Below are 23046 nucleotides of genomic sequence, written 5' to 3' on the forward strand. Positions count from 1 at the left end.
ATAGTTATTTATTAATTCATTATCACTCTACAAATACTTGGTATTATTTTGAGTCAATGATAATGCCATCAAAATTCTGTATCAAGTAAATATTAGAGTATTTCAGTATAGATTCACCATTAAATACACATAGTTCCTTGGCCCTTCTGAGAAATCTTGTATTTCCTACTTCATTCGTGCAAGTATTTGTTAACAGCATTTCAGTGATGCATCATCACTACAGTCTTCTCACTATCCTTTTACCAATGTAGGTCTTTTTTCAGATTACAGCAGTTAGGTAATGTAATAGTTAAGGGTGATGCAAGTCCACCCACTTCCCTTCCTTTCTTCTGCTTGGTTTTGGAGGGGAAAAATATATTATTGTTAAGAGCAAGAAAAGATAAAAACAATTCAGTTGGCAAGCAAAATAAAGCAGCAACTCCAGTAGAGTACAATCTTAAATATAATGCCATGTGGCAAAAACAAACAACAAAAAAAAATTTTCCTGGTGTAAAAACAAACAGCATTAAGAATTGCTATTACAAGTATATTGAGTGGATGGAGAGAAGAAATGTCACAATTCCAAAATTTCACATAAATCAACTATGAAGATGTTAAGTTTCCCTCAACTTTGCTCATCAAGGCATTCAAAAATATCAAGGCACCTCAGCAAAGGAATTAGGAGTGTGCTTGCACATGTTTGACAAAGGCTTCCATTTCAAGCAATTCAACACAATGCAGTAAAATACAGAACAAAGCTGGAATTTAAAAGTTTAGAGAAAAAAATGGTATTTTTGTTCAGGGAATGCACAAGTAGTTGAGTCTGAGCAAGTAATCTGCTGCCTTGACACAGTCTGTTCCCTTCCTCTCAGTTACATATCTCGTTTATACCTTGATCAATATCTTTTCTCAAGTATTTTCCCAGAACTTGCAAGAGGAAAAAGAAAGCAAAATACAGATGTTCACAGCACAGGTGCTTCGAAGGCTGGCTAACTTCTTCCTTCATGCAGACCTGTGTATAAAGATCAGAGGGAACAATACAAGAGCAGGACAATGAGACGATGCAGAAGGGAGGGGGGTATGTGCTTTGGGGAAAGCAATGCTAACAGAGAATAAAGAATGACTCCTGAGGATCAGAGCCTGCAATTATGAGCATGATACTTGCCATTTATTAACATGATTAAACAGGCAGTCCCAGATAAGATCACCACGAAGAGATTATTCCACTATTTAACAGAACAAAGGATGCTAGCTAAGTGTGAGACATAACATTCCTTTCTAGATGGCTAAGATATTGACAGATTTCTTTCGAAGCAGTTTCTTTCAGTTTCCTCCTTCTTACTGCATTTTCAAGGTCCCTTTGTTACAATTTCTGGTCTAGACTATGCTTTTAATTTCTCTTCCCTTCCTCCCTTTATCCCCCTCCCTTTTTTTTTTTTTCCCTTTTCCATCAGAGTAAAGAGCCAAATAATGGAACAGTGGGACTCCCTGCTTTGGTGTATAAAAGTCCTGCAGTACAGCAGCATTACAATTGAAAGTCCTTTTCTAGGGAATCTGCATGTCCTTTAGGAGAACCTGTGTGTGTGACTGGCAACCTTTTTTTATTACAGATGGAATCTTAGTTCAGCAATCTCATCATTTTGTGAGTACTTCTTATCATCCTCATTCGTACCTGTCTGCAACCAGTCTAACACTATCTTTTGAAAACTGCTCTCCTATACTATTATATGGCCAGCTCACTTTCAGCACAGACATCTCTCACTCTAAATTCTGAGAAACAACTATTGTGTCTGCCCCAGAAATCCCATCACACCTTTTTACAGTAGATATACACTCGTGTTTTCTGAAGTTCCCTTATTATCTGTTTACATCTTCAATGACATCAGGTGAAAGAACAGGAGTGCTGAAGAATCCATCACATTGTACAGGCATTCTAATGTACCTGAATACCATCTATGTCTCTGTTTTCCAGAAACAGCTGTGCTGACAAATATGTCCATTTTCTCAGTTACTAACCCAGTACTAAAGGTAGCATGCTTTCTGAAAAGTTCTGGTTTCTTTTCTATGCTTATTTAAACACTGGATTTGTCCAATCCTATTTTTTTTTAAACATGAAATTAATTGTTACCTGTAGGTTTTGGAATCATTGTAAGTTACATAGGAATTACTGCACAGCTCTGCTTTAGCACTAACATAACTCATGCTGACAACTATCCTTTTGTTATCAGTGGCTGTGATAATTTGATGTGTATGTATATTAAAAATGTGCACTGCATTTCCTATCACGTATCTGCTTGCTCTTTTGATAATTCCCAGCTACTTAGCTTCTCTTGTCTGCGATCTCCATCTGTCATTGATTTCACTCTATTGTTCACCACCATCCTATTATGCTATTTAGAACTCCAGCTTCAGACACTATCCTGGGTTTCTGCTTCTATGATATTATTTTGCCTTTTCCACAAAAGACTTTCATTATTTCACTGCACGTTGACTTCTAATGCTCTTTCTTTTTGTTACCAAATTTCTCTTAATTTCTCTAATTTAGGTTTTATCCAACAACTGACATTTACACCCCCTGTACCATTTTAACCTAATTTAATGCAGCCCATACAAAAGCTGCAGGCACTTCTACTTTGGTTTAACTTAGGCTTATTTCAGTTTAACACTGTTATGGTTTGAAGAATTAATCACATGACACTTTTTTGTTGCCCCGTGGATATCTGAGTGACACCGGGGTCCCATACAGGACATCTGGGTGACACCCCACGGTGGGCACCAAAATAGTGTCGTCGTTTGAAGAGTTAATCACACGACATCCCTCTCTCCCCTCAGGAGAAAGGGGTGGGAAGGAAGAGGGAAAAGCCCGTTTCAGATAGGAGAAACTAATTTATTAAAAGGAATGTGAGATAATACAGAATAATTACGAGCAATAAATAAAAATGAACCAAAAGCAAAACAGGATCAGAGAGTCAGCCTGAGCCTTTACCGACAGGCCCTCCACCGCTCACCCCTCAGAAAAGACGGCTCTTCCCCATCCCCCGGAATCGGAAACCATGTGGAGGCTCCTGGGAAATGCAGTACATCCCAGAGTATCTTCCTCTTGGAGAGTCAGGTCTCACATGAGACTGCTGGAGATAAACAAGAAGCACAGCTCCGCACTGCGCCGCGTCTCTGCTCCCAACAGCCTGTAGCATGATGTTACGATATGGAGTACTGATAAAACCAGGACAAACATACACTGATTTAGTTACGCCCAATCCAAAGTCAGGTAATTCTTTACAAATCTCCGTAGTGCAGTTTAGATCAACCTCAGAAAATCTGTTCAAAAACAAGTCACACTGGTGCATATTTAGAAGCAATCTTGCACAGCTTAGCACACAGAGATAAAATCCTGATTCTGCCCTAGCTTTGCCTACTGCTCTTCTTTCTTTCTTCCCTTAAACACGTTACTGAGTGATGCTTTTTTGTTTTTAAATAACAAAGAATAAATAAGTAAAAATACACAATGCACGTAGTCAAGTAAACATATCTGATAGCTCTTTATGATGAATGCCCCAGTGTATACAGGAAACGAAATAAAGAAAAAAGCTCTTTGTTAATAAAAGCAACAGAAATGAACAAATAATTACATTCCTAAATTGAAGAAGGAAGAGAGGAAACAAGACCAAAGATAAGACCACAAAGTTTATTTCAGGAATACAAAAGTACAATTATTCCTCAAGTTTCCTAAAACAGAGAGCCAACAGAGATACTGGATGCTCTACCCAAAGTAAGACAAGTGAAGAATTAGACGGAAAAGTCACTGACATTAACGAGGGTTCTAAACAACCACATGTGAACAACCCATTAGCATTTACTTAAGCAGAAGGTACTGTCACATGCGGAGATGGACAAAATAACACCTTCATCACCTGAAAAACATTCCTACAGGTAGAACTAGATTGAGCACGATACCTTTGAAGAAAGCCACAGATGAAACTTTAAAATGGTAGCTTCATCATTGCAATTCAGCGTGGTATTGCTGTTTGCATAATAAAGATTAGTCATAAGTTGATGAAAACTAACTTAGACTACACAAAAAGTTCACTTATAGGCCTTCCTGTAACACAGAAAATCAGATTAATAGCAAATAATGATGAAAAAACAAACTAAAAATACCTTAATTGGAGTTGATAGAAAATATCCCAGCACTTCTTCAAACACAATATTTGAACTATTCAAAAACAAATCTTTATAAGCTTTATGATAGTACTGAATTATTGTAGTCTAACAGACAAATGTTTGTAAGGTGGGAATTTCAGTTTGGGACTTCATATCAATCACAGTATCATAGAATCACTCAGGTTGGAAAAGATCTTAAAGATCATTGAGTCCAACCACAACCTAACCATACTACCCTAACTAACAATCCTCTGCTAAATCATGTCCCTGAGCACCACATCCAAATGGATTTTAAACACATCCAGGGATGGTGACTCAATCACCTCCCTGAGGAGTCTATTCCAGTGCTTAACAAACAACCTTTTCAGTAAAGAAGTTTTTCCTGATATCCAACCTAAACTTACCCTGGTGCAAATTAAGGTCATATCACTAATTTTAAATTCATACATGAATTTCTCACAAGGCTGGCATTCAGTAACATCTGTGGAAGGGAAAAAAGAAACAAAAGAAAACAACAGAAATTTGAGTAGTTTAGAAAGAAAAGTACTTGCACCACTGCATATAATGCCTCCACAGGAAATCCTTGATTAATCAGTAAGGGAAGCCCTAAACTGCAACATATCACAAACTGAATTTCAGTCCCAGTTTTCCTGTATCAGTTGAATTCCTATTCTGCATTAAGTCCTTAACACTGCAGCATGACTAAAGAATTCCCAAATCTTTCTCAAAATGGTATGAATAAGATCAAACAATTGTGTACAGCCAGAGATGGCACATTATAGAAGTAGTATATTAATAACAGGCATCCAAACTGCAACACATCACAACATAGCTAAATCAGTAGCCAACAACACTGCTAATCATAACTAAATCATTTTAGTTTTGGACAAAAACATCCAGTAGCAATATCTGTGTTTTCCCAACAAACCATGACTTCCCTAAACGAACAGTTTCCAGTTTTCAAGCAGTTCTACTGTTTATTTAGATATCTGAATTAAAGACAGTGAAAATGGGAAGGAGATTTCTTGATGTATTTTATGTTTTACAAACATTCCCAGGTAATCGTTCCTTAGCACTGCATGAACCCATTGAAAGTGTTCAATTATTTTGAAAATATGCTTCATCAGCAGAATGGAGAACTTCCTGAGCTGACACAAAATGGCTTCCTTCTCCTGACATGAAGGAGCCGTGCTCCAAACTACTCTAATTTAAGACAAGAAGTTGATAATTTTATGCAAATTACATCCTCTATACAAATAACTCATAACATAACTATTTTGTTTAAATGCCCCTGAAGATAAATTTGTGCACTTGCTTTGGTTCATTAAGAACTCAAATCTTCAGTTTTAAATGTCAAGGAAGAGAACAGAAGTGGTCTGGATAGGCAATAACTGTTGCAGCATCCTACAGGATTGAAACGCAAACAAAATTGTAAGACTTTGAAAAAGGTTCAGCTTTTACAGATCTTTACTTAAAGATCAGATTAATCTTGGGGAAAAAAAAAGTTACTACAGTAATTAATCTATAATTAATTTCATATTATACCAAACATTTTTATTTTTTTTTCCCCACCAATCCATTTTGCTTAAGCACTTCAAAGTGACATCTTCTGTTAATCAAACAGATTATACACCAAGTGTCAGCATTAAGATTTACCAACAAGCTCAACAAGCTCAAGGTAGAACAGCAATATGAAATGTCATTGACGATGCTATTTTTTAATTTTTATTTTTCTAATCTTTATTAACATTGTTTATTGAATATCAGTTTTAAATGGCTTTTGAGATTAAGTGCTGCAGGTTCGGAATTTCTATTTAGCACTAAAAGTTCCAGAAAACAATTAATTACAAGATTGTTACTTTAAGAAAATATTGTGCTACTCACAGCATTCAAAATAATACGTTGTGCTCAGAATGCATTGATTTAATCAAAAACCGAGTTAAGATGCAGAAATGAACAACAGACAAAAGAAGCAATGATGGGTAAAGAACAAGAACAGTCGTCAGAATTGTTTGCCTAGTGTTACTTACACTATTTGCACATCCACATGCCATGTATGTATTTGTTACAGAGTCTAGCTGGTGATGTCTGACCATACATACAATTCTGCAATCACACATTCAATAAAATTCAGCTATCCCACTATACAAGCAGATCATGTATAGAATACTGCACAAAACACCACAAATTTTATATACATCTGATTCCATTATTTTACAGGTTAAGTTTCTAAACATTTTACTAACATGACAAAATCCTCTGATTAGTGCAGCGTTTGTGAGAAGGTGACAGATGCTAGTATTAATTACACACTGAGCAGATCATTTTCTCATTATGTTTCTTTTGTTACCAGCTTCATCTTCCCAGTTATCAGCCAGTCCTATAAGCAGATTAAGAATATTTTTGGTCTCTATAGCTTGTTACATGAGTGACAGACCTTTTCCATACTACCCTACCATCTGGATTCCTCTCTTGCAATTTTTACAGTCTGTACTTGTCAACTGTAAGATCATGGATAAGAAATTTTATTTTGAAAGGTTACTTATGTGGTTATCTGGAGTGATTTTATGTTCAGCGTTGGAAGCAATATGGCTTAGTGCCTGCTTTGTACAAACAGATAATGTCTATTGTTGGTGACCTACCTTGCCAAATTATAACAGGCACATCAAATATTAATTTGGCATTTCAAAAATGATTGAAGAACATGCACAATGAAAGGTAGCTAGAAAGGCATGTTAAACAAGTTGCCATCTTGATGGTAGCCTCAAGACAAAAATTCCCATTCTATACGTTCTGCACACACAAAATCAGAATTATCCACTGTTCCCATAAACTTTACCAGAATTTCTTGTATATACAGAGATTTTATGGCCAAATCTGTTCTCTCTGTAGTACATCTTTCCTGACATGTACAGCAACCTTTCCATAACAAACTCAAAAGGCTGCTGGGGGGAGAAAAATGAAATTGAAAATTCTAATGGCAAGGTCATTCATTTAGGAATAATTTCTGCAATTAGCCAAAAGGTTGAGCTGGAAACTGACAATGGGAAGACAGACACTGGGATAATAATTGATCAAATGACAATCAAGTCAGCAGTGTGATTTTGGCACAGGAAGTCAAATATGATCTTAAAACTTAAAATGACACAATTTTCCAGAAGACGAAGCAAATAACAATGCCTTTGCACCAGGCTTTCAAAAGACCTCTTGCTTACAATAAAAGTTCTAATAGGAAGAAATGCACAGGAAAGATACCGCAGTGACCAGGAAGTAGATTGTTTCATAAGTGGAAACTGAAAAAACAAAACAATACTGTCAAGAGAGAATATTTACTGAAATTAAAAAAGACCAATCTCGTTTGTATGCGTACACACACTGCTACCTACATACAATGGTACTATTTAAGCCAAAGGACATCACCCCACAAAATAAACTTGCAAATTTATCTGTACCACTGCATGTTTTACCTGGTAGAGAAATGATTAAGTGGAACAGTTGTTCTGTGTTAAGTAGCAAAGCAAAAAAAAAAAGCCTCACTACCTTTGAAGAGCACCTAGTCCCATTTATGCTGTGAAGATCTATTATGTGGCTGGACAGAACAATGTGGATTTCAGAAATCTTCATTTTTCTATTTCTGCAGTGGAACTGTTAAATGCCCATGGTGAATGAATGTGTAGAATAGTTTCCCTGCATTTGTGAAGTTATGATTACAGCCTTAAAATGGCTATCTAAAATAAAATACTTTCACTGTTGGTTCTAAAGATCTTTTTCTATACTATCTAGCTATTTAAGCTGCATACCACGAATACTTATTGACCTGCGCTTCTGTACAGTCTATTTTGAGAAAAGTTTTTTTGCAGTCAATTATAAGGCTCCTCCTTCAGTATCCACCTTCAAGTAGCTTAAACAGAAGCTACATGGCAATCTTCTCCTCCTGGCTTCTCAGAAGAAATTCACGCTTGCTAGTAAGTAGTCAATACTTTTGTTTAGAAAATTTTGCTTACTGACTCTAAATTTGAAATGTTAATTGAAATTGAATTTTTATCTGGGATGGAAGCTGTCTTTTGTTGCAGAAGGTGAAGTTAGCAGCAGGGCCTCCTGGGGCACAAATACATCCACACAAATGCATATTTCTTGCTAATGTTTTTCAACTACTGCTGCATTTGACTGGTTAAAAAGAGTTCGAACAGCCTCTGTTCCAATCTGCTTCCTATATAATTTGCCTGCAGCAGGCCTTGTTTTCTTTTTTCCACGTGTCCTAGTTTCGCTAGGTTCAAGTTAAAGACAAGTAAAGATGCAGTAGTACATCTTGCCATTATTGCAAATAGCAGTATTGAAAAATAATGTTTTCTGAATTATTTCTGCAGTAATTGACATGCTTACAGCCAAAGACGCACACCTCTGCATCGCAGCCTAGGGGCTTTTCATCCTGTTTTGTCCTCCTGTTTTCACTGCTTAGGCTCAGCAAATCTGTTAGTGTACACTTACCTCTGGTTTCAGAGATATCCTTTATTTTTTTTTTTTAATTAGCAATTTCAATTCACTTATGTTCAATTATACAGCTTAAGCCTACTGTACTGACCATGAGGCAGTAGCAGACTTCAGAAAAACTGTCTGTAGAACATCCCTTGTATACCAGGGTGCATAATGGAAAAAAAAATTCAATTCCCTGGAGCGAGGGGAAAAAGCTGGACAAAACAGTGTTGACAGGGCTGAACACAAAGCTTGTTGCAATGCACTGGTTTCTTCCCCACAGAGGACCGCTTTTTGTTCAACTGTATTTTTTTGCTCTAAAACTTCCCTAAGGCTTTCTGTATTTGCAGAGGGATTTCTTGTTCCAGGATAGTTTGAGTTGTTAGTCAGCTGGTACCTGGAATGCCTGCCCATGACTACTGGTCTATACATTCTGAAGCTGTATAAACCATTCCCAAATTACTAACTTTGCCATCGAAGAGCCAAATTTACTGCTCACGTAAAGCTTACAGAGCCAATTCAAAGTAGGGCTGTGCTCGCAAAAATACAAAAGCCTTCACACAAATACACCATAGAGCTGTGGACACTTTTTTTCTGCTTAAAAAAAACAATGCATCATTTCTAAAACATTGACTTTCAAGAACGGGACTAATCAAAGTAGAAAATTCAGTGTACATATAACTGTGTGCACGGCTAGAGCTTTAGATTACTAGCTGAGTGCAAAAGTGTACGTTAAATAGCCCAGAGCACTCAATGAATGCTCCACAAATATCACAGCACTGATACGATTGCCACAAGGTCCATCGGGGAGGCCCATTACAAGACTTCATCTATGAAACATAACACATTTCTCAGCTGTTGCGCAGCACCATAACCACTCTTCATTTTGGAACTTAGAGGTCCCTGGAATTACTCTGGAACTTCTACCTCAAACAAATTTTGGGGGAGATTGAAATTACCCTCCTCCGTTATTTTTCCTCTAAGATATTTGATAGCGTCTACGGGACGCTTTCTGAAACATCTACAGGCTCTAGTGAATTTAAAAAACGTGGCATGACAGAAACCAAGAGAAGGAGCACATTAAAAAAACCAAAACCACAGGTTATTTGGACTAGCAGCTTAATTCAGTTTGCCACCTCCCACTCCCTTTAATTTCTCGATTGCAAACCTAACAAGTTTCCTCATCTCCGGAAGAAAACCATTTGGCTGTTTTCAGTCTTCCTATTCCCCCGACAGACAATTTAGCTCTATTCTCCTAGTGTGAGTTGTTGGACTATTTTCTTTCTCAAATCCAGCTACCCTGAGGCGCAGCTCATCTTGCCTTTCCCTAGGACAAATACAGGGACGTAACTAAGGATTTGCGATTCGCCCGCTTACTTCCATCGTTTACCATACCTTTCTGTAACACCACTTAGTTCCAAGATGACCAAATCACACGTGTTCGCACACGTTCTCGAGGCGCCAACCCCCCCCGGGCCTTCCCCCCCCGCACCCCCCCGGCCCCCCCCCCCCCCCACCCTCGGGCATGAGCGGCGCCCCCCACCCCGCCTCTCACCGCCCTCCTTTAGGCGGCAGCTCCCTCCCTCGGGATGCCCCGCGCCCCTTCCCTCAACGCGGCCCTCACAGCAGCGGCAACAGGTGGGAACGGCCCCCCGGCGCCTCAGACGGAAAGGAGAGAGAATTCAAAGCCACAATCCAAGCGGCCCAGCCCGCACCTCGCGCCGGGTGACAGCGGCCGCCGGCGGTCCTCGCTCAGGGCCGAGACGCACCCTCGGACGCCTCCGCGGGCGGCACGGCGCCATTTTGGGACGCTGGAAGGCGGTGACTATAGCAACCAGGAAGAGGCGGACATCGCGCGGGGTCACCGCCGGCCCGGCCCCCTCTTAAAGGAGCAGAGCCGGCTCCGGCACAGCGGCCGGCCAGCGTTTGAGCCCCCCGCGGAGCGCCGCTGCCCCGCGGGCCTCTTTCGCCCCTCCCGCCCCCTGCCGGAGGGGAGGTCCCGGCGCGGACCCCGGGGTGACGACCCCGGCGGAGGGATACCGCGCTGCGGCCGCCGAACCCACCGAGCGCAGGGAACCGGGCGCGCGCACGGCCGCCGCGGGGGCCGCGTGGGGGGCGGCAGCCCGGGCGGGGGCCGCCCGTCGGGCCGGAGGCTGCGCGGGCCCCGGCGGGGCCTCGACGCCGGGAGAAAGTAGTCCGCCGGGCTCCCCCCCGCGCCGCTGGAAGGGGTTCGGCGGCGGAGGCGGATGCCACTCGGTGCTGCGGCTTCAGCTGATAATTGAAGGGAAGAGAGGCGGCTGCTGCTAGGCGGCGAGGAGGCACGGAGCGTCTGCGGAGGCCGCATCGGGACAAACTAGGTACCCGCGGCCCCTCCGCTTCCTCGCTGGGCCACTGGGGGAGGTGGGCCGCGGGGCCTCAGTGTTCTGGGGCTCCTTGGCGTTCCGAGTCCCCGGTTCCCGGGCCCCCGTTCTATGGGCCCCGCCGCGTCTGCCCAACCGCGCCGCCCTTCTGCGGGGCTCCGGCCCGGGCCGGTGTTGGGGTGCGCGGGGGCGGCTGGGCTCCGAGGTGGGTGCGGGGTACGGGGGCCGCGGGGTCGGCGGGGCGGCAATTGGGCCTGCCATCGGGCCGCGGGGCCGGGTCGCCGTTTCTCGTCTCCGGGGGGGGGGGGGGGCCCGCCCCCCGGGGGGGGGGGGGGGGCCGGCCCCCCCCCGCCGGCGGGGGGGGGGCCCCGGCTCGGCCCGGTGCCGCTGCCGATACAAAAGGGCAGCGTCAGTGTTGACACCGCGCCGTGCCCTTCCGCCTCTCCCTCCCCCGCTGCCGTCGGCCCCTTTGCCCTGATGATTCTTCCCGTGTTTTTCTTTTTCTTTTTCTTTCCTTCTTTCTTTATTTTTTTCTTTCTTTTTTCCTTTCCCATAGACGCTATCAAATATCTTAGAGGAAAAATTAAAAAAAAGCAACTCCTCTCCCCCTCCCCCCCACCTCACAGCCCGGTTTGGCAAAAATGCTCCATAATCGCCCGTCGTCCATATTTCAGAGCCTTTCTGGGGGAAGGAAGAGGAAGGAGGTGGGGAGACAACGGAGGCGATGTAGGGCCGAGCTGCGGCCCTGCCCGCCGGATTATTTTCGCAGCCAGCACTCCGGAGCCGCTGTTTTTTGTCGCTTTCGGTCGCGATACGAGTTCCCGGCCGCGCCGTTCTCTTGCATAACGTATCGCGCTCGGAGGTCGCTCCGGCGGCGGGTGCCGGCCCGCCCGCCCGGCGCTGCCCGGTGCCGTCCCGGCGCTGCCCGCCGCTCTGCGGGCCTGCTTTCCTGCGCCGTGGCCCGGCATTGTTCCCGGCCCCCCTTCCTGGTGCGCCGGCCCTCGGCCGCCGGGGGGCTCCGAGCGGGGGCGGCCCGAGAGTCTGGGCCGTGAGCCGGGAGAGAACGGGGGGAAGAATGGAAAGTTATGTCGAGGGCTTCGGGGGAAAAACATCGACGTAAGGAACAAAGGTCCTGCCTGTGCTGGGAAGGCCTGCTTGTGAGGCCTGATTGTGTCGCATTTACACACGGGAAGAAACGGGTGCTTGGTACTGGCCTACATTGATTCTGTAGCTCTGGTGTGCGGCTTGGGAGCGTTTTCAGAGCCTGTGCAGTTTGTTTGGAGGGTGGTTTTGTTACGTGTAGCAATCTAGTATTAATTTTAGTTGGAAATATTTCATATATACATCTATGTTTCCAGGCGATTCTACAAGATTGCATCGTCTCGTTCTCTTTTTTTTTTTTTTTTTTTTTTTTTGCCTACCTTGCCATTTCCCTACCCTGTTGCAGTCACAACACCGATCTGGGCTTTCTAACCCCACAGTACAAAACTTTCCTTGAATGGGGCAACTTCCACAGTTTCTGCACTGCGTTCTGCTTACTGAGCTTCCTGGTGCTTTAAAAGCTGTCAGGAAGAGAAGCTAATTAGTTACCACCTCACTGTATGACATACATCCTTCAGAATAGGGAAGAGGAGGTGTTTAATGACTTACATTTTAGTTTATTTCACAAGTTTTTTTTGCTGTAACTGGATATAGTTCCTTTGGAAGGCTTCAAAAACAAGCAGGCCTTGCTGTGATTGCTTCTGTTTATCTGCTGCCTTCTTTACAGTTCTCTCTTTCCTTCCCCACCTCCAAGATTGTTCCTGGTTGTATGTAGGCTGTGTGTGTTTAATTGCTGCTTAAACAGATCTGTGAGGTTTCAAAGTATTTTAAAAAATTTTAATACATGCATATACAAATGTGTGATGAAGATCAAAGCAGTGCTTGAAAAATAACAATACCTCTCTGCTTTTTGATACCCTAACTGATAAATATTCATAGGGATTAAATATATTAATGAAAATTGTAGTATTTCAATTTTTACAGGTGTCACACTCAACTAAAATGTTTAAAAGCAGTATTCTGGTGAGTAAATAACACTTCTAGTGCTTCTTAAAAGCTCACGTTTTCAGCTTGTGGCAAGAGAACTTATTGTGAGTGGCTCAATTGTGCACATAGTGTAGTTCTATAGGTTTGATCTTAAAAATTGAAGTTTTTTTCTGAAACATTTGTTGCTGAGTGCCTCCTATTCTTGAGATAGAAATATAGATGGTCTGACTGTGGGTGTTATTTTTTTTTCCCCTCTTAGTGTTGCTGTAAAATCTGGTGTTCAGCTTGTGATACTGACTTGTAGTCTGTGTTCTCCAGGCTACAGATGGCTCCATAGGTAAGATTTGAAACTGGTTTTAGCTGTTAGTAGAAAAATTGTAGGTCATCTGTGATGTGGCATTACTACTTATTAATATAGCAGATCTACTTTAGTAAGAGTGCTGATGTGTTGAGTAAGAGGCTTATGAAAATGGAGTCTTTTCATGTCTTGTAGAAGTTCTGGCTGGTAACCAGCAGGGAAATAACCTGTATCTTAGTAAATGAGTGATTGAAACTCCTCCTTGATAAGGAGCCATGCAGAAGTTTCTTTTATTTCTATATTATGCTTTGACCTATTGTCTTCAAACTCAGGATGTATACATTACAGAAAAGAATTGCAGTGAAGACCTTTTGTAATATCATGCTGATGCTTGAGGTGTACGGCTATGGGTAACAAGGACCCTGCATTCCCAGTACAGCATTTTTTTTTCTTTTGAAACCTGATGGAGCTGACTTTAATTTCATAGTTGAAGTCGTGATGAGTTTTTGTAAGTCTTTATATTACTGATAAGTATTACTTACTTTGAGACCATTTGGTGAGACAACCTGACTAAACCGCTTTCATTTTTCAGCAGTGAAGCTGAGGTTTGAGTAGGAAAGTTACTGTTCGATTAACCTGCATGTTGGTACTTACTTTGCAGTGTAAGTGAACGTCAGAACTATCTGTGTTACTTCTATAGGCTGTGCTGCATTTTCTAACTAGGGAATTAGTAAGTAGCACATAGAACACTGCTCATCACTGGTCTGTCTTCTGTCACACCGAGGCGGAATTATTGAACCAGTGTATAATCAGGTCCCAAAGTTGTACGCCGTGTACTGTCTTGTCAAAAACTGGGACCTGGAATGTTTCTGGGATCTTCCATTGGCTGGTCTGATGATGTGTGTCCTGTTCATCACCTGCAAAATTAGTAACACTCCCTATTAGGCAGTTTGTGGACTCTGACAAATTCTTAGTAGTGGAAATTTTTAATCAAGCTGTCACTGCCCAATTCAGTACTGACAGTGAAGGCAGTGATGCATCTGAACTTTCTGGTAGCAGGGTAAGCAATTACCTTTGGGCCAATGGATGTTTTTTCTGAAGTAGTGCAGTTTACTGTAAATTTGCTCTTGATAGTTTATATGCAGTATTGCAGCAAGCTTATGGCAGTGTATGGACCAATTTCTTATAGAGTGTTTTCATAGTAAAGTTTTGATTTATGATATGAAGCTGATAACTGGAATACAAAGTTTTATTAGCTGTCCTGTGTTTTTACAATTTGCTTGAATAAATTTTGCTCCTTAAGAAAGATTATCAAGCATCTATTTATCACAAAACACTTGCACGTAGCTTTTTGGTTCAGAATGTCTCTCCAGACAAAATAATTAAACGTAAAATATGAATTCAACAATCTTTTGTGAACCAAAAATTTCCAGCTGCATGTGATGCCAGTCACTGTGAAAAACAACTTAAGTCAGCTAGCTTCTCTGCTGCATGCTTTGAAATAGTGGGGATGGTTACTTACTGTGATGGTTAGTTCTGAGCTGCAATTGTTCTCCTAATGCTGCCATGTGATAAAATCGTTCTCAGCAAGTTGGTTGAATCTAACTGTGGAAATACACAATTGTAGTCTCCTTTAATTCTGTCTGGCAGTTGGGGTTCAAGCACACACGAACTATTCTACTCTGCCTGTAACAAGGCTTGTCTTGTAACGTGCTGACTGTTGCCAATCTTAGTTGACTCATGAACATATACAGGACTAACATGGCAGAAAACTGCTGTGTCTGAGAGTGATAGTCTGCTTTTTAAGGGAAAACTTATATAGCTTTAATTAAATAGCTTTTAATTGATCATCAAGCTGATAAAATCACTACATTTTCCTGAGTGATAGGAAAGAAAAAACCAAACACATAAAAAGATGGATGTGAGGAGGGGACTGGAAGGTTTCTGTGTTGTAGTAATTCAGTGCTTTGTCATGGGAGGGCAATCACATGTCTCAGTGTTTTCTGAGTGGATTGGTCTGCTATGTGATGGTGTCTGATTTAAAATAATGTGTGATAGAACAGGGAAGATGTGACCCTCAGGAATGGCCTGAGTAATCTCCTGACACTGAACCTAGAATTATGAGCAGCAGTCTGCTATTTCAGAATGGAAGCTGAGGTCCTTGGAACCTGTTGAACAAGAAGGCTTTTTTTTTTTTTTTTTTTTTAAGCTCTGAAGAGCAAGGTGGATTTTGTTCATTCTTCATTCAGAATAACATGTTACTGATGACCATTACTTTATGTGTAACATCAAAATAAGTGAACTTAGTGTGAAAAAAGGCAAATACTTGCTAGGCTTGGGTGAAGGTGGAAGTGGAAGGTTCTAGAATGTTGTTTATTTTCTGGCATGCAGGTATTATCTGGGGACAGAGGTGTTAGTCTTCAGGAAGGCTGTCTAGTTGGAAGGCAGGCATTCCTGTGCTCCTCTACATTTGTAGCTGACTGCTGCTGTGTTTTTAAAATGTTGTTAATAGCATTCATTGTTAATGCACAACTGTAACTGTAATGGAGATTTCTTACTTTGATTGTTCCTTAGGGATAGTTTATAAAGGTAAACCCATTAAGAAAAATAGACCTGGGTTAAACCTTCATGGGTAATCTAGTGCATAATCGTGCTCCAAGGTAACTAGGCCTAGTCTTTCACCATCTTAGCTTTTAGAAATCATGTGCTGTTTTGTTCTTGCTCTTTCTTCATGCCTAGCCTGCTTCACTGTAAGCTTGTTATGGCTTGTTTTATCCTTTCTGGATACAAGAAAAGATCTCTGTGCCATGGTCTTTTCTCTCTTAGTCCAAGATTAGTGAAATGTAGAAGAACCAGACACTGGTGAATAACAGTGGAAATTAAAAAAATAAGTGTATGTAATATCTTTTGAGAATGTGTATACATATATATATTTGTTTTTAGGAGCAATGTAAGTGTTGTGGACCAAACAAATGGCAAAGCTTAAATCACAAATGCGTGTGTGATTGTCAACTTCTACTCTCCCTCAAAAAAGAAAGACAACTTTTATTCTTTCCCCCCTCACTCTCAACATAGAAAGGGACTTACATTAACTGCTATTGGCACTGGAATAATGAATGCTTACTTAAACTCTTTTGAGTTGATGAGGACAGCTGCCCATGCATGTGTAGATTATGAATCTGTGGTAGATGTCTATTTTTGGACAAATATTACTGGAAGATGTGGGTTAGAAGATATTTTCTCATGTTAGTGTTGTCAAATCTCTAATGTAATTAGATTACTCAGTACAGTGTTCCTCACTGGCCTTAAGAAGGTGTCTGCCATGTAACTGAACCTTCTGATCACAGGTGGAATGGGGCCATGCATTTAGAGAGGACTAAAGAGTCCCAAGTTTACATTTGGCGTACAGCCTTAGGAGTGAGTTTTTTCCTCCTCTTTATTTTGAGGATATGCTGTTGCAACCAAGTTGCTGAATGGGAGCTGTGATTTCTGGTGCAAACTCTACTTGTTTTGATCTTTGTGGTTGTTTTGAGCGTAGCAGCTTGATGAGCTGATCCTTCATGGAGGGGTCGTGGCCTGGCTAAGCCTGAGTTGACCAGCCCCTGAAAAGATGCTGCATGGCTAGCTTTCAGCAACAGTAGTCAAACTAAGTGAGTTCAAGTAATGAAATGGGCACAAATTCCATTGGTGTACATTAAGATACAAGTTGGTTGGAAGCTCAGTTAAAAAGCTTGAGGTGCAAATGCCATTTTAACTACAAGAAAGTGATGGAAGCTATATAACTTCAGCAGACTTTCTGCAAAGATTCCAAATCTTGAAAGTAGCACTTTAAAAGTTCACTGCAGTCTATTCTATGGCGTTGTTCATGTTAGTTTAAATGAGAATGCTTGTTGCTGTATCTCACTATGGTGGGATTCTGCCTGCGGTGTTCAGAAGATAGTCAACTTTCTACAGTAAAACAGTAGTAGTAAGAACAAAGAGCTGTGTTATACCATAAGATTGTGGTTAAGGATTATAGATGTTAGCTTTGTTCCCTTATTACGTTACAGAAAGTTTGGCAGAAGATGAAATATATATTTTTTTTGCCAAAAATAAAATGGCAAGTATGCTTTCTTCAGGTTTTTTTTTTTGTATGACAGCTTTAAAGTAGAAACATGCTGCTGAATACTCCCTATTTCTAGCTTACCTCAAATATTTGCAGGCTTGTGACTATATGTAGATCTCTGCCACGTTTTGTACTGGGCTCCTGCTGGAGACTTTCATCTGCACTTTGACTGCAACTGGAAGAGGCACTGTTTAGAGAAATACCATTGCGTGGTTGAATCTGGGAGTTCTAATACTACTTTGACAGGATGAAAAACTAGTTCTCATCAGATTAACTGTGAGGGGGGAAAGGTGAATGTTGTAGAATTTTGTATGTGAAGGAATGTATTCATGTTTACACTGTAGGGCACTGTGGTCAAAGTAAATAATTCTCATCCTTGGTGTTTTTTTTGGTGGATTTTTTTTTTTTTTTTCAAAATAGCATAGAGGTTCTTAATGTTGCTGAAACCAAACTGGAGTTGGAACAGAATGCCACTGAAGATTCTGGTATAGCTGTCTTATATGCAGATGCAAGTAAGCTTGAATCTGGGAAGTATGTATTCGGAAACCTGAGATAAATACAACTTCAGTAATAAGTTGCTTCCTGAGCACACAGTTAAAATTAATGCAGATGCCTATGAGATTCCACTCAAGTAACAACCACAGCAAGCTCCATCTGTCACTGTCAAAATACAACACAAATAACCTGTTAGTTGCAATACTTCATTGCTTCCAGAGGTGGTCTGAAGTATGTTCCTGGGTACATCAGACTTTTTCCTCTGTGGGTAGATTTAGGCAAAAGCTGTTGAAACTATGATTGTAGCTGTAAATAAGATTGGATCCTTAGTGTAGTTGCATCATCTGCTTTTGAGGACGTTGAGTGTTTTGTTCAGACAAAGTCTGGTTTTCTATCATATTGAGATGATTGAGCTATTACATGTAAATTCTGATGGTTTCCTTTAGTGTCACCAGAACTGCTTTGTCAGCTCCCTTCTCTTGTTTGTAGTCTGCCCTAAACCAGCCTTGCTTCTGTCTGTAGCATCGGCTTCCTTGTTGTGTTTTTCTTTCAGTGTCACATGACTGCTTGAAATTGCTGGAAACCCTGTCACATCTTGCATGCACTGCTAATGCGATTGATTCTACTTTTGTTTTTGGTGTCAGAATATTGTAAAAAGTTGATCAAAGTAAACCAAGTGGGTTGCTCTGCATCACAGAATTGTTTAGTGTGTCTGACAGTTTTTGTCATCTAAAAACTATTCCCCTCCAGCTAAGAAATGGTTTCTTCCTAACAGATTGTGTGTTGGTACCCTTCAACAAAATCACGTCAGGCTCGTTGGAAAGCCTGCTGGGCAAATCAAGACTAGAGAGCAGGCTGGTTGAACAGCAGAGCTGCGTTAATGTTTTGTCTCTTTGTTCTGTAACCAGTTCTGAAGTACTGGTTGTCTTAAATGTTGCTGTTATAACTCAACTGCAAAAATCTGTGTTAATCTGTCACGAAGCTCCCGTGTCTTCGTCTGCTAGATCTACAGCGAGCTTGTGCCAAAAAATTGAGTAGTTGGTTTGGTTTCCTGAATGTATCAACTTCTGGCACTATTCCTGCCCCACCCCTCCCTGCATCTGGGAGATATCAAACTGAAACATATGGGCACAGAGTGACACAGCAAGAGAAGGATCGAGCTCAATAAACAGCCTCTGCATACTTACTCCATGCTGAAGAGTAGTGTATGGTTTGTGGGTTTTTTATTTTTAAATCCTTGAAGCCACTGCTTATGCTGCAGTAACTTGCTTTGAGGAGAGTTATCTTCTGCCTTCTCCCACCCGAGCCCAATGTGCTGGGGCGGGTTATTTTCCCTTACTTTGTTATTTTGTTTGTTATTGGTAGAACCATGGGACAGGGCAAGGAAAACTTAAAACTGCAGACAGCAGTTTTGGCTTCTTTGCAGTGTCATTTGTGACCTCTTTATGTCCTAGTCCTGAGCAGTGTGAGCATCTTGTCTGTCTCTTGGTTGGCCTAATAAAATAGAGGTTGTTGTTTGTAAGCTGTATGTGAGGACAGTGAAGTACTGTCATCCAGGGATAAGCTTAGTAAGAAACTTGGAATAACAGAGTGTAATCTGCCAGTACTGTTTGTACATCACTTGTATTTCAAACTCACAAACATCTAAAAAGCAGTTAAGTGCATGTGTTAGCAGTGTTTTCATGCGTGTTAATTCTTCAGTCCTCTTGGAAGATTGTTTCAGTGTGTCATCTCTTGAATTAAATTCTGCAACATACATCTTGAAAGGCACCCTTGCAATTTTGTTTTGCCTGCTGACTATCAGTGTTGTAATCTCATTTTAAATAATTTTCTTCTCACAGTGTCCTACCCTTGGCCCTTACAGAAAGCATTTATGGCCTTCAAGTTGCCAGGCTAAATAATCTGGGCTTTATTAGTCATGTCCTGTAAGAGTATTTTCCTATTCCTTCAACTCGAATTCATCCTTGTTAACCAAGGCCAACTGTGACGGAATAGAGATTCTAGGTAAATATTTTATGCCAGAGTACTGGGGAATTATTGGTTGCTGTATGTACTGAAGGGCTTTTCCTCCTCTGCCTGTCCCCTGATACTCACAGTGCCAGTGATGTGTAACCACTGATGCTTAGTTCAGTGACGAGGTTCTTGCCTGTAGCAGGGCTTCCTGTTTTAGTACTTGTGTATAGGAGCTGTGTGCTATTACTGCTCTTCACTGCTTTGCAGATGTCTCAGAGTCGTTTGCTGTTCATTACTTTTGCCATGAGTATTGTTCAGGAAGGGTGGGAGTAGAAGGCAGCAATTTGCAAGTTTTGATTGTTTGGGGGAAAATAAAAGGGTTGAAGGAAACAGCTGGGGCTTAGATAAATGTATCACTTGAGTAGCTGTGTTGAAACAAGTGGAGATTGTAACAATTAGTTTGTATCTTATTTCACCGTTACCTTCTGCAGGTAGTGGTCTGCTCACGAATACCTTCTGGTGAACTTAGATGCTGATATTTTCCATTTGGATCCTATTTAATGGTAATTAGCTGTTTTAAGTAGTTTTGCATTCAAGAAAAAAATAGTGCATGACCTCTCCTTAAGTCTGAAAGTGATAGTAAGTGCTCTGATCTCTCTGTTCAGAAAACTTCCCGTTCTGGCATTTGCTGATGTTCTGTCATTACTCAATTAGTTTTTCAAGACTTAATTGCATCACAAATTTAAGATTGTCTGCCTTCAAGTATTCAATATGTGTAAGTGGGCTTAACTTCCACAAAATGTTCTTTCCAACCCTTTTTTTTTTTTCTTTTCAAAATTTGTCCTTCAACCACAGTAGCAGCATGTAAGTATCTCTAATTTACCTGTGCCTGAAGGAACTACAATATATTAAACAGCTTTTCTTTCTTTCTGTAGTCTGCTTGCAGTAAGAGACAGCTTTGAAGCTGGAAGGAGTGGAAAGCTGTGGTCTAATAGTCCTCATCAGGGAGTACGTGCCGAACTCTAATTCAGTGAGAATATCTATCTACCTGCTCTCCTAGAGTAAACAAATAAAATCTCATTGCAGTAATGTTATGGAAGGTGTATTTGAAAGAACAAACCTTAAATATTAGTTTCTCACAAAAGTGATTATTCCTAGAAATACCATTAACATTACTGGGATCTCTTTAAAGAGTGTTTTTTTGTTGTTGTTGTTTTTTACCTTATTGTGTTTCTGGATCATTTTTGCTTCAGGGTTCTTTAAATGTCTTATTTTTAGCCTAAAATACACTGTTGGCAGCTAAGAGGAAGAGAACAACAAAATGGTGTAGTATGTTTAAGTGTTTGGTTGATATGTCAGTGACTCCAGCTGTTTTGTCATAAATATTCTGACTGTCATTAAAGCCTGTTGCTCATTCAGGGATCTCCACACTTCCCTTAAGGAAGATGTTCAGAAGACGTTAACCCAGTGTGCATAAGCTTGTAATAGTTCAGGTGAGAAATTCAAGGACTGGGAGTTCTGTGCTCAGTCTCATGAGTGCTGCTCTGAAATGACTTATTGTGGCAAGTAGAAAAGATGCAAGCTATTGTATTTCCCCTGAATCTCAGGTAGCCTGTGTGAAACATAGCTGAGCTGCTGCTTGTAAGCCTCTATCATTACACATAATCTAACCTGTTTTAAAAACAAAGCAGCAGCAACAAAAAAAACTCTGAAGAATTGACCAAAGAAAAACAACATCCATTGATATTAAAAGCAGAAAGTGACAGGTGCGAATCTGTACCTGTAGCAGCTGAAAGCAGAAGCTCAACCTATAGTAGAGTAAAGTGATGTAAATACCTAAGTAAAGAAAGTCAAGGTGCATCCAAAATCAAGGTTGCTAGTTGCTACTTGTATTTCAGGTTATGGCATCCAAGTAGATTTGCACTGGGTGGTGAGCTTGCCCTGTCACTGAAAAGTTGGAGGGTTGGTGGACCACCCCTGAGATGGGAAGAAGTTTAGCATATTCCTTTGTGACTGGGTATGAACTAAACTGCATTGTCCTTTCTGCTTATGTAGACTGGAACAATGTTTGTGGTGGGAGAAGTTGATCTAATTTCACGTTGTTTCAGCAGAATTCTCAAAGTTTTATCAATGACCCTGTGATAAGTTCTGTGTCTGTTCTTTTACATTGTTGGTATAAACTTGTACGGGTGGAATCATTTGTTTTGACTCAATTCCCAAAGTTGGGTATACTCAACTTAACATGAGAAAGCTCTGTGTTACTGCTAGAGTAAAACCAGTAATCGTAGTCTATCTCTGTAGCTTCTGAGGTGTTTGTGTGAGAGGAGGAGCTTGAAGTAATGATATACCCAAAGGTGACAGCTTTAGATAAATGTATGTGGCTGCTGGAGCATCTTCTGGCAAGTACACAAGGCCTTCACTCGGTTTTTGGATAAGAGGAACCGATTTCTGTTTCTAGTTCGCTTTGGTGACCACATTCCCTAAGATGATTCTTGAGAAACCTCGTAGAGCTTTTAACTACCATCAGTACTGTGGGATTCTTTGGAGGATAAAGTGGTATTAAGCTGAAAAACTAAAGCGTCAACAGATAGCTCTAATGGCTGACTAGTTTGTGTTTTCTCTCCATTGCCTGTACTGTAATTTTAATGGTAAGTTGTCTTGTGTGAAGAGTATTGTTTGAGTGCAAATAGTGTTATCACTGTTTAGTGTTAAAGAAGATAGCTTAGAAAAAATAAAAGGGGGGGGTGGATAGTGCTGTTTTTGGCTCAAAATGTCTGTTGTATGTCATTTTAATTATAAAATAATCGCTTTTAAGGTGAAAAGTGTTTCTTTAAAAAAAAAAAAAATCATATAAAAAAAAAAACCAACAAAACCAAGCCCATAAAACAAAGGCCACTCCCTTCCTTGAGATGCTCAGACTCTGTCATGAAATGGAATAAATGTATATTGTAATGGCGTAAGCCGGCCTTGATATTTGAAGCTACAACAACAGACTGTTTTATGGAGTTGTCTTTCTAGCAAGTTAAAGTAGACATTCATGATTAAAGCATTAATAAATGGTGCTATTTCAATAAGCACTGTTTACAAGCTAGTGAACCTGTATGGAGTAGTTCATGGACAGGTTAGACTGTTTTCAAAGTGCAGTACACAGTATCTGTGTACTTTCTACAGGAGAAGCTGTTAAATGCAAAGGA

At 40.9% G+C, this 23046-nt stretch overlaps 1 protein-coding gene and 1 long non-coding RNA gene across 10 annotated transcripts in view; one reads left to right on the forward strand and one right to left on the reverse strand.

The window, feature by feature from the left end:
* Nucleotides 1-4526: 4526 nt before the first annotated feature.
* Nucleotides 4527-10417, reverse strand: LOC122183899. Its single transcript, XR_006180401.1, has 3 exons — nucleotides 10329-10417; nucleotides 9782-9940; nucleotides 4527-7433 (listed from the first exon to the last, which is right to left on the reverse strand). It is a non-coding gene; the product is annotated as an uncharacterized LOC122183899 (long non-coding RNA).
* Nucleotides 10418-10791: 374 nt separating this feature from the next.
* TRIP12 (thyroid hormone receptor interactor 12) overlaps nucleotides 10792-23046 on the forward strand; it is a 68034-nt gene continuing 55779 nt past the window's right edge. For 7 of the 9 annotated variants that reach the window (XM_042878539.1, XM_042878541.1, XM_042878542.1 and 4 more), the window contains exon 1: nucleotides 10802-10970. The gene's annotated coding sequence lies outside the window, so the exon portion shown is untranslated. Of the gene's footprint in view, nucleotides 10971-13009; nucleotides 13038-13260; nucleotides 13339-23046 lie in introns of those variants that run through there. The other 2 variants (XM_042878540.1, XM_042878547.1) reach the window with 2 other exon arrangements.

Source organism: Lagopus leucura, unplaced genomic scaffold (assembly GCF_019238085.1).
Source record: "Lagopus leucura isolate 7727_CA_CO unplaced genomic scaffold, USGS_WTPT01 Super-Scaffold_100021, whole genome shotgun sequence".
Classification (NCBI taxonomy): Eukaryota; Metazoa; Chordata; class Aves; order Galliformes; family Phasianidae; genus Lagopus; species Lagopus leucura.